This window comes from Mesocricetus auratus, unplaced genomic scaffold (assembly GCF_017639785.1).
Source record: "Mesocricetus auratus isolate SY011 unplaced genomic scaffold, BCM_Maur_2.0 Super-Scaffold_100018, whole genome shotgun sequence".
Taxonomy (NCBI): Eukaryota; Metazoa; Chordata; class Mammalia; order Rodentia; family Cricetidae; genus Mesocricetus; species Mesocricetus auratus.
In genome coordinates, this window is record NW_024429199.1 from 4406126 (window position 1) to 4422446 (window position 16321).

General features: G+C 45.5%; 1 protein-coding gene across 1 annotated transcript in view; it reads right to left on the bottom strand.

Annotated features, from left to right (window-relative positions):
- Positions 1 to 16321, bottom strand: part of Fyn (FYN proto-oncogene, Src family tyrosine kinase) — a 191923-nt gene that overhangs the window by 158343 nt on the left and 17259 nt on the right. The window contains exon 2 of the mRNA XM_005073256.4: positions 8445 to 8484. The gene's annotated coding sequence lies outside the window, so the exon portion shown is untranslated. The remainder of the gene's footprint in view (positions 1 to 8444; positions 8485 to 16321) is intronic.

Here is a 16321-nt window from a genome sequence, read left to right on the forward strand (position 1 = left end):
AGGACCAGTTTTTAGTAGAGCTGAGCCCTTAAAAGAAATACTGGGAGAAAAGAAAAGAAAAAGAAATGCTGGGAGATGGGGGCAATAACTGGTAAAGTGCTGGTTCCGAACCCACATAAAAACACCGCATGTGTTAGTGCACACTTTTAATCCCAGCACTGAGGAGGCAGAGACAGGAAGCGCTGGCCATTCAGTCTGGTCTAAGTGGTAAACTCCAGACCAATGAGAGACCTTATCTCAAAGGAGGTTGGACAGGACAGCATTTCTGAGGATGGTGTCTGCCCTCCACCCCACCCCCACTCCCCTTGCTACATCTGAACAAAAAATTCCAGCCCCACCTTTAAAAACACAAAACACTCACCACCTGAGCTGGCTGGTTTTAAAACATCACCTTGAGAGGGGTGAGCCTCAATTGAGAATATGCCTCTATAAGATCAGGCTGTAGGCAAGCCTGTAGGGCATTTTCTTAATTGGTGATGGATGGGGAGGACCAGTCCGTCATGGGCATGGTGTCATCCCTGGGCTGGTGGTCTTGGGTTCTATAAAGAAGCAGGCCGAGCAAATCGCAAGGAGTGAGCCAGTGAGCAGCACCACTCCACGCCTCTGTTCAACCCCTGCCTCCAAGCTCCTGCCCTTTTTGAGTCCCTGTCCTGACTTCCTTCACTGATGGATAGTGCTGTGGAGGTCTGAGTCAAATAAGCCATTTCCTCTGCTTCTGTTACTGTTTGGTCTCAGTAACAGAAACCCTAATTAAGATACCACCTAACACCTAATGCGTGACAGGAAACAGGCTCAGAATTTAATACCACAGTCCCCAGTGAAGGGCTTCTCAGTACAGTGGCTAACCAAGAACCCTCCAATTCTCCCTTCCCTTATCAGACACAGGTCGGGGCATTGCCACGTGACTATCAGGTGCTAGATCATGGGCACAGTACACCTGACTGTCAGTAAGGCATGATGGGAAATCCTGGACAAGTGATGATTCAGCTTGGTGGACAGGAGAGATTAAATGATTACATCCCAGGGCACCAACATCCCCTAGAGAGCAACATTTTTCACATTGTTCCCCAGTCAACATTTTTATCAAGTTCTCCTTAAAGAACTCATGAATAATAAATGCACAGCTAAAAAGAGTGGGGGGGGGGTAACTGGAAAAAAAGAATAGAGATTTCAAAATATTTCAGCAAGTTAAAATAATAGCCAAAACTGATCCAAAAAAATACACATGCACACATTTTTACAGAGCTAAAAATCTGCTTTTAACTTTAACAAGTCTACGTGTAGGCTGGAGCCATGGCCTGCCTCTCACCCTGCAATCTGCTCAGTCAGACAACTCACCTTGTTTACCAGCTCTGCCAGTGACTACCTCCCAGGATTTGAGAGGATGAGGATGGGGCCAAGGACACTCGGAATGACATCAATTCTGTGGCTGTGACATCAGACTGGGGCTTCCTTTGACTCATCAGGCTCAAGCTCCTACCTTGGGCCTTTCTTTACTCAGTAGGAGGCTATTTACAATAGCTTCATGCCTACAGCCCCAGGATTTCTCAGCTAGAGAACTCGGTGCCAAACACCTGTCTGTCTAGATGACACCTACGGAAGAGTCTCCCTCACACCAAACTTTACCACGTTTTGAACCTCCTGCTTTTCACTGTGACCTGCTAGGACCAGCCCTACAAACATGGCCCAACCCACTGATATACTTCTCTGGATCCTAGGCTGATCACATCTGGCTATTGACAGGGAACCAGACCTTTTAGCAACAAGAAGAAAGGGCATGCATAAGAAGGACTTTCATCCAACCAAGCTCAGTGCAAACCGGAGGTGCTACCTAGTCATCGGTTAAGCATGCAGCTTGGCTCCACTAGTGTGACATTTGTGGAGAGATGCAGGTGATGAGGTCACAGAAATGCACGCACAGGAGGAGGTGGAAACAATACGGACAGGCCCAGGGACACCCGAAGCTATCGGAAGATGAAGAAGAGAGTAGACTCTCCCCAGACCCTCTGGAGGTAAGCACAAGCCTGCTGACAACCTTGCTACTGAGCTTCTGGTCTCTACAACTGTGAGGGAATAAATGTGTAATTTCAAGCCACTAAGTTTGCAGTAATTTGTGACAGCATCCACAACAGACAAAAAAAGGTTTTCTGCTTAAATAAAAATTGGTTGTGGGTTAAAAGTGGGCACTAACAACCTTCTTTAAGGCACAATACTGACTTCGCATGCATTTTATGAGCAGGACATAACCAGCCTCACAAATGCAGCTCTGCTGTCACTGACAAAGCTACCCCTTGTATGGATTTTGTTAGTAATCAACCATTTACATGAAATTTCTGCAGACAGTAAGTCTATGCAAGGCAGACAACCAAATATGCCAGTCTCTACCATGCTGTCCTGGCTGCAGCAAAACAAATCGCACAGTAGCTCATAGCTCTTGGGGGAGGTATCCACAAATGGAACCAAGTAGGGGAGGCTTGTGAGTCTCTGCTGTAATGAGGGCACTGTTTCCCCCATGAGTCTACATCCCACTCCATCTTCTGGAGTGATGAAGGCTACTGAGGTGGAGAACACAATAAAATGATCCCTCAGCATCAGGAAGAGACAAGTACCCCACAGGCTTCCATACCTACTTATTGCCTGCAGTATGCTACCCCCCAAGTCACCCTCATGCTGTTCCAGTGAACAACCAAAGAGGACCAGGTCAGATTTAAACAGGAAGTTGAGGGATTTCTCATTGTTCCTGATAAAAAAATAATATCATTACTACTTTTAGTACCATAAATAGGGGAGAAAGTTCCTTTAAATTTAGTGAAGAGGAAACGGAAGATGAGCATAGCATTGCCAGTTAAATTATATGGCTGTCTTCTGCTCTACTTCAGTGTGTCCAGCAGAGTAGAGAGGAGCGTGACCAGGTCTGCCAAGTGCTTTGGGGGTCTGGCCACCTGCTAGGTATCAGTGGGCAAATCATTTCTCTTCTGTTGAGCTTCATTTTCCTCAGAGGCAAAATGACACAACCAAGTATAATAACACTGACCGGGAACAGAGGTCCACCCACTGGTGTTTGTTAATGGTTTGAGGACAAATGGATAAAATGTTCTCTATCAGGACTAACAACCATCCCAAATGGTTCCTCTTTCCTAGAATTATAATGGTAACATTTTATTTGTAGCTCTTCTCTTCCAATTATCAATACTTGCCCGGGCTTATGATGTCTAGAAAGAGGAATTGTTTATCTTGGAAAGTTTGTGCTGGGCAGAGAGTATGTTTTTTCTTCTTAGACAGTAGCACTTTTACAATCCAGAGATTTATGTAAGAGAAAGCTGCTTGGTTATTATGGGTGATGCAGAACTACTATTTTTGAACTAAAAAAGGTTGCCTTTGAGTCTAAAAAAGCTCTATGCATGCTTCCTTCATTCAAAACTTAATCTCCTTTTCCCCCAACTCAAAGCCATTCTCCTTCCTGGACCCTAGTCGGTGGGAGGGTAAACTGTGTGAAATGTGATCCTTGGGAGATACATGGAGGCGGGATCTGCCCATAGTCCTACTGCTAGTAGAATGGGCCAAGCCACCTGTGAGGGTGGGGTCAGAGGCAGGGAGAATGTAAGCAAATCTGCCCCCTACAGTCCCCTGTACTGGGCAGTCCTAGATACATGTCTCAGAAGGCTAAAGGACATGTTTCACCTGCACACAGGACCTTCCCTCTCCAATCCCCACCAATGAGCAGGCAGGACAAGCATGGGGTTCCCACACTCTATCCAGGAAGTGAGAGCTTCCTCAGAAGGCTGGGGACTATGCTGGAGTTCCTCTCTCTCTCTCACTGCACACAGAGGGGTAGTACACCCCAAACTATGCCCATTGGCACTGGAGGCAGAACTGAACGCCACCCTAAAACTAACATTTTAAAACCGGATGATCCACATGGGCACTAATGAGTATCAGAGTTCAGGAAATCCTATGCTCACACTGAAGAAAAACGTGTTAGCCTTTCACCCCTGGACCAGCTGTGCAGCAATCACACATGCATGGCTTCAAACTAGCATGACTCCAGATGTAGTCTCCAATTTCAAACACTTAACTATTTGGAACTAGATTATTTCTTTTCCCACAAGAGTAGTAGTTCCACTATAAAAACCCAGCCCCCCCCCCCGCCCCGCCCCTGTTTCCCATGGGAGTTAAAATTAAAACAAAGAAATATTGAAAATGGAGCAGCCCTGGATGTGCAGACCAATGTGTCTCACCAGGATTAAGGGAAGTAACTCTCCTGCAGGTTTCTGAAGGGCACTCTTGTTTTGGAAAGTCACGGTGCCTGTCACACAGGCAGCAGTCCTTGTGGTCTCAAGTGCCACTTTCTAGCTGTGGTGGATGGCTGGAAGGACAGCACAGAATTCTTGACCTTCCTGAGATACTAAAGTGGCAGGGGCATCACTGACATAGAAGAGGCTGAAAAGACAAACTTAAGAGACAAAGGCCATCCAGGGTACAAGGAAACCAACCTGCTACCTGGAAAGACAAACGTAAGAGACAAAGGCCATCCAGGATACAAGGAGACCAACCTGCTACCTGGAAAGCAGCTATGATTGTCTGAAGTGGGTCTATCTTAATCATATCATTTAAATCAGGTTTTAAATCACTAACTAGAATGAATCGATTTAATCAGCTTTTTAGACAAAAAGTGCATTTTTCTTCCCAAATTCCAGTGCACACAGTTTCATTTTCAGAAGACACATTTTTTGCACTTAACATAGTAAATGTACAGAATCCACACTCAGAAGAGTATCCCCAGACGGTTAGGAGAATCAAATGCAAACAATTAAAGTGCTCTGATAGTCTCAATGTGCTCTTGAGACTTCTTTTGTGCTCTGACTGCCCAGATACATTGTTCTTAAGAATTAGCTATTCATTTGTCTGCCTGACACTTAGTACTTCTGGAGAGAAAGCCAAAGAATGATCATCCTATCTCCGTCTGATGCTATTAACAAGCATGATTTCCACAAGCAAAATCCCTAGATGGAAAAGAGAAGCCATTGTTTCTAGAATGTATCATAGGATTGCTTCCAACATTTCACCACACACCAAAATGGCTTCCACTGGCTCTTGTCACCCTTTCATTTGACTGTCGTTCATTCATTTGTGCCTGCAGCTAACATGTAGGGTCTACTCTGGCCTGGGCATTAAGCTTAGCACAGATCATGCTTCTGGCCTGACAAAGCCTGCAGTTCAACAAGGAACACAGCTCCTACAATAACTACACAACTGCAATGGCAGGTTTGAAAACACCTACAGCGACCAGCCATAAACTTGGGAGGGAGTGTCATGGGATAGTTCTTTGAAAAATGGCACTGCTTCCTTAAAACTTACTCATAAAGTGTTCTAGAAGAAGGCGCACAAATACACTGACTTAAATACTGTATCCATTCCAAGGTACAGTGCACTGTGGCAAAAGATGGTTCTGGGGGAGGACAGATCGCGCTGAAATTCCTGATATAATCACAGTACCTGGAACAGCTCAGAATGGGGGCCACGTCCCCACGGGTACGCACTACTAGGTCAGTATAACATGCACAAAGCACACTATCCAATCAGCTACTGGCATCAAGTAATTCAGAACAGTTGCTGACTTATGTGTGAGCTTCAGCATTTCAAATAAAGTTCATGTCCCATACAGAGTTCTGTTTTCACAAAAACCCACAACTAGACGAAACCAAAATATCCATTTCACAGACAAAACTATGATATCAGTGGCTTTTCTCCGCTCATGCGGTTATCAGCAATCAGCTGTTTACACAATGGAGGGACTCCTGTACCAGACTGACTCCGCATGGATAAACAATGGCAACAGGAAGAGCCGGTACACTGAGCTCAACCGCCCTCTAACAGTGACTGGAAAAGATTCTGAATTAAGGGTTTGCAAAGGGTGAACTCCCAGGATGCATTAAGTGATTTTCAAGTCATTAGGCGCCTGACTGGGGGTACAGGCAGAGCCCTTTAGTGGCAGTGAGAAGTATTTCCTTCCTCTTACTCAGCACTCCTCTTCTGTAGTCCCCACTATGTGGAGATGCCCACAGGACATTTACTCAGACCCACTCACTACACTGCTGGACACTTGGGCTGCTGGTCATGTACCTGCATGGGCAGTCAGCAAAGCCTTCCAGGAGCTCCTTCCACCTAGTAGCCCTTACTGAGAATTCTATAGCCCGTGACCAGCAGCCCTTTGCTTATTTTGGTACAATACCTACATCAAAAGGTTAAAAATACACTGGTTTGTGTTTCTAAATTTAATACATGGATAATTTTAGTACTGAAAAAGGAACAACTTTTTTCGTTTTAGGAGGGTGGGGTGGAGAGGGAAGGGAGGGAGAGAGAGGAAGAGAGAGAGTATGTGTGTGTTCAGTGTCTCACCATATAATACTGTTTGGGGTGGAGAGGGAAGGGAGGGAGAGAGAGGAAGAGAGAGAGTATGTGTGTGTTCAGTGTCTCACTATATAATACTGTTTGGGGTGGAGAGGGAAGGGAGGGAGAGAGAGGAAGAGAGAGAGTGTGTGTGTGTTCAGTGTCTCACCATATAATACTGTTTGGGTTAGAATTCACAGAGATCCACCTGCTTCTGCCTCTGCCTCCTAAGTGCTAGGATTAAAGATGTACAACACTATGTCCAGCTGGCACCACTTTAGTGGTGAGAAAAAATGATGTCACAAGAAGAATAACTGATCTAAGGTCTTACAGAACGTTACAAGAACTGAAACTAGGGTTAACTCCTTCCCCCTTCACTCGGTCTCGCTTACTAAGCCCTATTGTCTGCCTGGGATAAAGGACCTAGGGTAACTTTACTGTAGTTACTACCCACAGGGTAAAGCCCTCCTGACTCACTCTGCATCAGTTGAGAGAGCAGGAAAAGCTCACAGCCTGAACAGTATCACATCTCCTGGGTGAGCCCTGAGGTGTCTTTGGGCACCCAAAGGTCCCAATCCGCTGGGGGCCTGGGCTGACTGATGAAGGTCACAGTGTACTGACCTTCCATAAGGGCACAGAGATGTTCAAAGGTGTCCTCTGCCCTGTCTCAATTAGAGCCCTTTATTTCTCCAGGACCCTCATGTGTGTATGAGCTGAAAAGTTCATGAATGAAGTATATCACACAAGTAAATTCTGCAGCAGCCAGAGGCCTCTGTAAGATAGAGGGTCAGGACTGCTCTAGATCAGTGTTTCAAGGATTGCTCTAGATCAGTTGTTCTCAAGCTTGCTAATGCTGTGACCCCTTAAGCATCCCCTCATGGTGTGGTGACCCCAACCACAAAATTATTCCATTGCTACTTTATAACTATAACTCTGCTACTGTTATGAATCATAATGTAAATACCTGATATGTAACCCAAAGGAGTGGAGAACCACTGCCCTAGATCAATGTTTCAGATGATTTATTTCCTTAACTTAAAACAAAAACATGGCACCCAAATCCAAAGGGGCTCTAGGTTGGGGAGAAGAACTTCCCCTCCACTGATATTCAAAATGGGAGCTAATTCTAGATCACTCCTGACAATGGTGATGAAGTGGCAGCCCGAGGGGCCAAGGAGGTGAGGATCAAACTGAGATCTGATGGAAGTTATACTCCAGACAATGTGGCTGGGCAGAAATGGACTCCCCAAGAGTAGCGAATATGACTTACATCAATTCAACAGAGAATTCAGAAAGGATCCAGCCACACTTGTGGAGGACTGGTTGTTCACACAGCCCACCAACTGCTTTCTGGATAGCTCGCTCTTTCTAGGCTTCCAGAACTGCTCCAGGGTAGCTCCATCACAGGGTGATGTAATTAACTAAACAAGTCCCCGTCACATCCTTTTTTGCCTCAACTGAGTTCAGCATAATATCTAACATCCAGTGGGCACACACATACAAAAGTTAACTGAATGAAAGAATGATCTATTATACAGTGGCCATAATTCAAAGGTACAACTAGGCCATGGTAAGCAGCATTAGCCATTTGCATGTAGAGGAAAAGGTAACGGAACGGACTAATAGGGAGGGCCCTTACTAGGCTAAAGAGAGAGCACTGTCCATCCTGGAAAGGCTGAACACACAGCTGGACCACAGCCGTTCCATTTTACTTAAGGAGAGGAGACCTAATTTGGAGCTAAAACATCTGTTTTTATCATTGTCCAATTGAACTAGGGTTTTCTTTATATTTTGTATGCCAACTTTATCTCCAAGTCAATTTCCATCTTAAAAACCTATGGAGCTTACATGTCCCAGTACTTGGGACAAATTCAAGGTCATCCTCAGGTACATAGTGAGTTTAAGGTCACCATGGGCTACCTGAGACCATGTCCCAAAATACATACATAGAAAATAAAACAACCCTATGGATTCAATTGCAATTATAGGTTTCCACTGAGAAATGCTTTCTAATTCCCAAGGCATTTGTCTTCGCATAGAACTTGTCAACTTACTTTTTCCAAGTCTAGATCAGCATCCTGTTCTTTCCAAACACTGTAGAAGAAAAACAAAGACACACATTAACACAGAGCCAAACATTTTCTGCACGTGACCCACCACAAGCCACCATCACACAGCTCCCATTTGTGGACGGCAAACTGCCCACAAATTTTCTTCATTCACATAATTGCTACAGTTACCACAGACACCTGCCTGCAACTGCAACATCTGCCACCAAAGGAAGCTAGTATAAGATCTCAATATCTAGGGACAGGAAGGTTAAAGGATAGAAATGGTGAATATACAGACATATACTCAAGCACACAGGCATCCCTTCTCAGGGTCTCTGTAAGTCATCTATTCTTGGGGTAACACGGGGAATGAGTATTTCAGCTCAGTAAGATGGTTCACACCTGCCATCGAAGCATCAGGAGGCTGAATCCAGTGGTCAGTCTGAGTCATCGCAAGACTGGCTACAGTGAGACCCTCATTCAAATGAGAAGAAAAACCAAAACAAATATCTCTTCAGGTCTCAGCCCAAATTTGCCTCAATTCCCCTGTCCTTGTCAAACTAGGCCGTCTTTTCTCTTCCTTCTCCAGACAAAGTCTCACTCTGTTGTCTAAGCTGGCACTCAACTGCAAATTCTCCTGCTCAGCCCACCAGACACTGAGACTGCAGGCATGGCCACAAAACCTGCTCCAAGACAGCGCTGTGCGATGGCCTGTTGCCTGCAAGCCAGAGCTCCCTTCTACGTTAGTTGTGGCTCTCAGGCTTTTGCTGCTTGGTTCTTACCATCTTTCTTCCTGGTCCATGGTTTAATAGTAAATTACTATTCCCGTCAAAAGCATCCCCTCCCATGTACACAAAACAGAATTTCTATGCTGCCTGAAAAGGTGCACAATTAACAGGAGCATCACTGCTTCATTCATCAAAGATGACTAAAAGTGGGGTGGATGGGGGAGGGGAGGTGACCACAGGGAAGAGAATTAGAAACTCATACACGGTCCTCTGCTGGTGGGCACTGAAATCATGAACTCTGCAGACAAGCAGGAGTCCTGCCATGGAGGGCCATTGCTATGACTCCTGAGCCAGGCTGTCCTGCCCAAACCATGAAAGTGCCACAGTCTACGGCCTCTCTGGTGGCTAACCCGCTGGGGATTGACACCACCAAGCTGTGTGACACTGCAACTTTCTGACAGGAACTTTAACTTGGCTCCTGATAACCAGAGAAGGGTAATTCCGGGCCATGAGGACATCAGACTAAAGGTAACATTTACGTGAAACTCTGGCTTCCTCCAGAACACTTCCACGGAGGTCAGGCCTGCTAGTCTGACTTAAAGGTCACATCGAAGAGTTCTATTTTCAAGGGAATGATTCCTTACACTGATATAAAGCATTTCAAGAGTCCTTATCCTTTTCCAGCATAGGGAGGGAATTTAATCTCTCTTTCTCTCTCCCTCCCTGCAAAATTGCACACAGGATGCCCAACCTATAACAGATTGTAAAGCAATGCGCCTTCCCTGCACAACACTCCAGCAACTGGTACCAACAGGAAAACTGAGAGCCCGTTTGGAGCTGGAAGTGCTGGCTCGCTACCACACAGTCTCATCCATCCATTCATGTATACATACAGCACCAATTTCTTTTGCAGGCTTATTAAATAGACGGAGTTAACTAACAAAGACTCTATGAATCTACAGCCATAAGCCCAAAGGGGGATGCCACAGTGTTGACTTCAAAACCTCCCAAGCAAGACAGCTTGGTATAGTTTTAGGTGTCATCAGCTACCTTGTTTCAAAGAGAAGGTGGATGGATAAAACAGAAGAGAAACTTACAAGGCAGCCCCATCTAGAATGAAGAGGGGCATTTGCCCCTAAAACCACATATTGTTTTTCTTCAAAGCTACATTTTTGAAAGTTAGAATACAGAAAGTAGCTATACTGTGTAAGTAAAATGGGAACATTTTAATTAAAACTTACCTGCTTTTCTAAGATCATTAAAAATCAGAGGAGCCATGCTCATTTAACTGTATTCAAGTCTGACTGTAGGAAATCCAAGTTTTAGGTTTCTAGGCTTAACACAAGAAAAATCTCCCCCAACTCCCTGTGTGCATGTAGACAAATATGTATATGTAGATAGAGTTCTGCAGTGACGGAGTAACTAACGACGCTGTTCTTGTTCTCACCTTATAAATAGTTACTCTGTATCGGCTCGTGGGCTTTGGGACAGTAGTCTAGTCTCTGCTTTTTTTCTTTGCTGTAGTAGTCCTGATGTTTTAGATCACAGGCCTAACTAATGTGACCCTGACACTCTCGTGGAAAAGGCTGGTCATACATACTCAAATATGTGGTCTATGGCAGGACTATAGACCAAAGGACAAAGCTCTTAATGCTGCAGTACAACCAGCTGGTTAGATCACCGAAGTCTCCAGCCTGGGAAGTGGGGGTAATTCATAACTGTAACAATGAAACCACATCTGGTGTGGCAGCACAAGCTTGTAACTCCAGCACTTCGGAGGGAGGTAGGAGCATAGAGAGTTTAAGCTCAACCTTGGCTTCCTGGTGAATTGGAAGCCAGCATAGGCTACATGAGACCCTGTCTTTAAAAACATAAATAAATAGTAACTAGATGAATACCAAGAGTTATCAACTTTGAAGTCTCTTGACACAGCCATCTTCCAGCTTTTGCTGACCTGGAGTTTCCGAGTGCCCAGGGACATCACACCTGAACCTCACAACAGGCACCACAGAGTTAGCAGTGCGGAGGGGAAGGAACACGGTAATGCCAATGGCTTGGGAGTTCTCCAGGCTGACAGCAGAGTGGAGGACAGAAGCTGGGAAACCGAGGGAGAGACCGGTTATAAGAGAAGGTACAGGCAGGCTGAGAAGCCTGGTGAGGAGCACACTTCTGCTCCACAGTGTTGTGCTCTCCATCTCCCCTGTCCCAGGAGGTGACACAGAAAGAGAGGCAGCCCACAGGCTTTACTTGGCACTGGGCCAAGCACTGTCATTCCCATCTCACCCAGCTTGTGGGCTAAGTATACTTTTCTACTAATCAGTTTGCAATCATCTTTGAGTTTTCCTTTGCCTACACTTCCAGGTAGAACTAACTTTCCCCTGTGACATGGTCTTACTACACTTTTCTTTTTCCTGAGGTAGGGTCTCTCTGTATAGCTCTGGCTGTCCTAGAACTCGCTCTGTAGACCAGGCTGGCCTTGAATTCGTGGAGACTGCCTCCTGAGTGCTGGGATTAAAGGCGTATGCCACCACCGCCCAGCGCTCTTACTACACTTTATCACTGTTTTTCTGCTAGACTCTGCCTGAAGCTAGCAGTAGTGTGAATGGGGCAGTGGCTAAGTGACTAATAAACTGACCTCACTTCTTCCTGTACAGGGGGGAGGGGGTGTGGGGGGGATAGGGAGAGCAAAGTATACAGAGAACATGCTCCCTGCAAACTCAACCTTCAATTAACTGGAAAACAATTTACCTCTGTAAATTTAATCCTGAGGGTTTACTTTAAAATATTTGACATACATACTACTGAGAAATTTTGCCTCTTTTTCATGAAATCATTTTTGATGATTCTTTTCATTTTTTTAAAAAGGTGATTAAACTCAACACTATGCTCTAAAATATAAAAATAAAATAAATAATAAAAAGGTGATCAAGCCGGGCGGTGGTGGCGCACGCCTTTAATCCCAGCACTCGGGAAGCAGAGGCAGTCGGATCTCTGTGAGTTCGAGGCCAGGCTGGACCGATAGCCTCCGAAACAATACAGAGAACCCCTGTCTCGTAAAAACCAAAAAAAAAAAGGTGATCAAGGAGGCTAAAAAGATGGTTAAGTAGGTAAGGATACCATGTAAAGCAAGAAGACCTGTATTCAAATCGCAAGCATCCATGAAGGCCAGGCACGGCCAACTGCCTGTAATTCCAGCATTTAAGGATCCAAATGTAGTCTATACTACCTGCCCAGAATAACAGAAACACTTAAGTGAGAGATCCTGTCTCCAAAAAAGTGGAAAGTGATAGAGGAAAACACCCAACATCCTCCCCTGCCCTCTTCATGCTCACCCATGGGTGTGTACACACACACACACACACACACACACACACACACACACACACACACACTGGAGTCACTGAAACACACTCAACTATTGCCATAATCTTATCTTATATGTGATGAAGGAGATTTAAGGGCCAGGAGAAATTCAAGACGTGAAGCATTATTTTCGGGTTATTTTTCAATGGGAGACTGGGAGGAAAAGGAGGTGTGCTCTTCCCCCGCCAAAGTGTCTTCTTCACTCCACTTTCAACCTTTTCACTCCTTGCAAAAGGTTTAAAATATGCACTGACCTGCCAAAGCCATCCACACATTACTGGACACATAGTCACATCTGAACGGTTTCTTTCTGCTCCAGTGATCACAGCTCTATTCAGTCACAACTAAAGTGGGACCTCAGAGCTGTACGTGGTGTGATGTCAGTGGCAACAGAGGATAAAACAGCCATTTGATAGCAACTTACACATCAAGCCTGTCAACGGGGACAAGTGTTCCTTCGGTTATTCTTAACTTAGAATCCAAAGCACAAAACAAGACCAGGCAGGGCCAGACTCCGCTGTAGTCCCACAGAAAGCTGAGGCACAGACAGAGTACACACAAGCTCCTCAATGCTCTCTGGTGCAGGGTGGTCCTGGCTCCCTGCCGGGGTACCAGGAACAGGCCCACTTTCACAGTGGGCTCCCCAAGGCCCGTGCAGCTGCAGACAGGCACGCAGTGTCTGGAATCATCCACGTTCGTGGCCTTGGTTGCCTGTGTGCCCAACAGCTGGGTCAGGCCCCAGAGACAAGCCTTAGACAAAGCCTTTATCACAGGGTTTCCTCAGCACCCCATTTCCCTAGGAAAAACGACTTTCCTCCAACCATTCACTCTGGCCCCAGCCTAGCTCCACCTCCTAAGCTGAGCTAGACTCACAAGGTTAAACCTGACACCAGGCGCTGCCTCCTCTCTCGACTTCCCCATTCCAGCTCAGGCACAGTAATTAAGTGTACATCTAAATGGAACAGTGACAAGGTTGGGAGTGTTGTCATATGGCACAGCAGCATCAGAGGGAAAGAGCCTAGTTTGTCACGGAGGCAAAGTGGCCAGGGAATGCCTTGAGTCATTCCAATGGTTCAACCAATCCTGTGTGTGCTCATGTGTTCTTTGTTTACATAAGTAACATCTCTATGCCTCATTTAAAAGCTAATTTATACCCGCCAAAAATTGTGTGAAATAAAAGTCAAGGGCTGGGAGATGGCTTACTTGGTAAAGTATTTCCCTTATAAGCACAGGGACCTGAATTTAACCCCCAGAACCCACATTGACGAAACATCGGGGTATGGTGGCCATACTTGCAATCCCATAGCTGGCTAGGCAGAGAAAGACAACTCCTGTGCCTCACTATCCAGGAAACTTAGTCTCTTTTGGGAGTACCAACCTAATAAAAAGGGGGTGATCAGTATTTCTGTGATGACACCTGAGGCCACAGACAGACAGACAGACAGACAGACACACACACACACACACACACACACATATACACACACACACGGAATCCATGTTATACTAGAGTTTTTCCAGCCAATTTTCCTGTGGAGATGCAAATATAACATTTACTGCTAACACCTTCATGTTGCACACTACAGTACGGAACACACGTGTTTTCTGACCAAGGGAACCAGTAGAAGAAGTATACCAAGTAAGACCAACATACTCAATACCATCAAGTATGGAGTAAGTTTCAATTAGGAAGGAGCAAAATGTAGTCTATACTACCTAATGATGCCTCTCACCACTGACCTATCAAGTACCTCTAAAATAGAAAAGCGTGATCCACAGCCAGGGAGAAAGCTGCTGGCTGGGAAACAAAGTTCTATCTCTAGCCCTGCTATTTATGTGCTCTGTGACTGGGCTTGTCGGTGCAGCAAGGGTTACACACTAAAACCCACAGGGCCAGGTAGGTGAGATGAGGCTGGAATTCAGCCCCTTCTCAAAGGGGTCAGTCATACCCTGCCCTGCCGGGGTAGACTGCTGTCAACAGACAGTTTTTCAAATCTCAGTTTTTATGTAAAACTGCCCTGTTTATGATTCTATGTGTTAAAAACGGAACATCTACATCACAAGGAATGTGTCTCAGTTTCTCTTTCTATTGGACAGGAATTTGAGTGACACATGCTCATCCGTGGAGATTTTATTTATTAAGAGTATTAAGGAGGCTTGTACAGTCATATACCAAAATAACCCAAATACACTCACTGGCAGAGAGCAGAGTGACACAATCCCAGATTTTAGGGATCAGCACACACAGGACCTGGTGCTTAGTGGAATCATTTGAAAGCAGACATGTGCGCATTGGCTTCTAAATCCTCAGAGGATGTGTGTGGCCAACTAGTGATCTGGGATCAGTGTGGAGAGCACAAACCTGCCTGGGAGGCTCTGCTGACAAATGCAGTGTTGAGGCAGGCAGTGTAGACAATGAGCTCAAGAGGACGTACAAAAATGGGCAGAAAACAGGGCTAGAAGCCAGAGAAGAGGAGGGAAGCGAGCATGAGACCTGTATGTTAGATGGCAGTCACATTAAAGCAAGCACACACAAAAACCCAAGTGCTGACCAAAGGAACAGTGGCAGCAAAATACCAGATTGTGCTGGGTGCAGCAAAAACTGTATTACTGTATTAGTATGTCAAGAGCAAGTCACACAGGTTTTCCTGAACAGGTCAGGAAACACACACACACACACACACACACACACACACACACACACACACACACACACCAAAAAACAAAACAGATTTTTACTACAACACACACTGCCCTACATTTTACAGTGGGCCAGTTCTGTATCTGTCCCTTTTAGCCTACTTCTATCACAGTCTCTCTTCGCTAAAATGCATTAGTTACTATGGAAACGATGTCATAGAGTGTAGAACCATTTACTGTCCTTGGGAAGGCATTCGTGATAAAACTGAACAGTGGCACGCTTAGAAGAGGGAAGCAACAGAAAACAGTTGCTCAAAGGCACAGTCTCAAAATTGCAACTTCAGAGTATCCTCCAGCTCAGTGTCCTGTGTCCCCAGCAGCTTTCACATGCCACACCCCCATCCCCCAGGCCGCGTGTGCTTAAAACAAAGTCTGTCATCTTCTGCCACCGCACACAGTCGGCTCCCTTTAGTTCACACTTTCTTCCAAGAGGTGGAGAAGAGATGGGAGACGGCAGGGGCGGGGGGGGATGCATCAACCTTGGGACAGTCCAGCTACATCCTGCTCTCTTAGCTATCTTCAGAGATAGAAATAACACGGGAAATCCGGAGATGGGGAGCTGAATTTCCTTACCACCACAGGTACAAAATAAGGAAATTGCCTTCAATTTTTCCTGCTACTTTCAAGTCAAGCTTACTACATTAAAACAACGTACAGGAACCAGGCATGATGGTGCACGCTTGTAATCCCAGCACTTCAGGAGGAGAGGCAGGAGGCTCCTGAGTTCTGGGCCAACCTGGGATACACAGTGAGCTCCCGTCTCAATTTTTTTTCTGTTTTTCAGTTTAGTTTTGCTATATCTTCTGGGGTCCCCCCCCTCAAGAGAAACTAGAAATCTCAGACTGTGTAAAATTGCTCTATTTAAAAGCATGAGCCTATATTTTTAAAACATACTGTGGGCATCATAGATAATGTATAAGCATAAATATTAGAACACACGCACACTCACTCAGCAAGAGTCATATGCTAGTCACACTAACAAAGAAACAGGTATGTGTCAGAGGGGCACAGAGAGTCAGTATACATCCTGTCAAAAGCTTACTCTGAGCAGAGCAGTGGTGGCGCACGCCTTTAATCCCACAGTGCTCG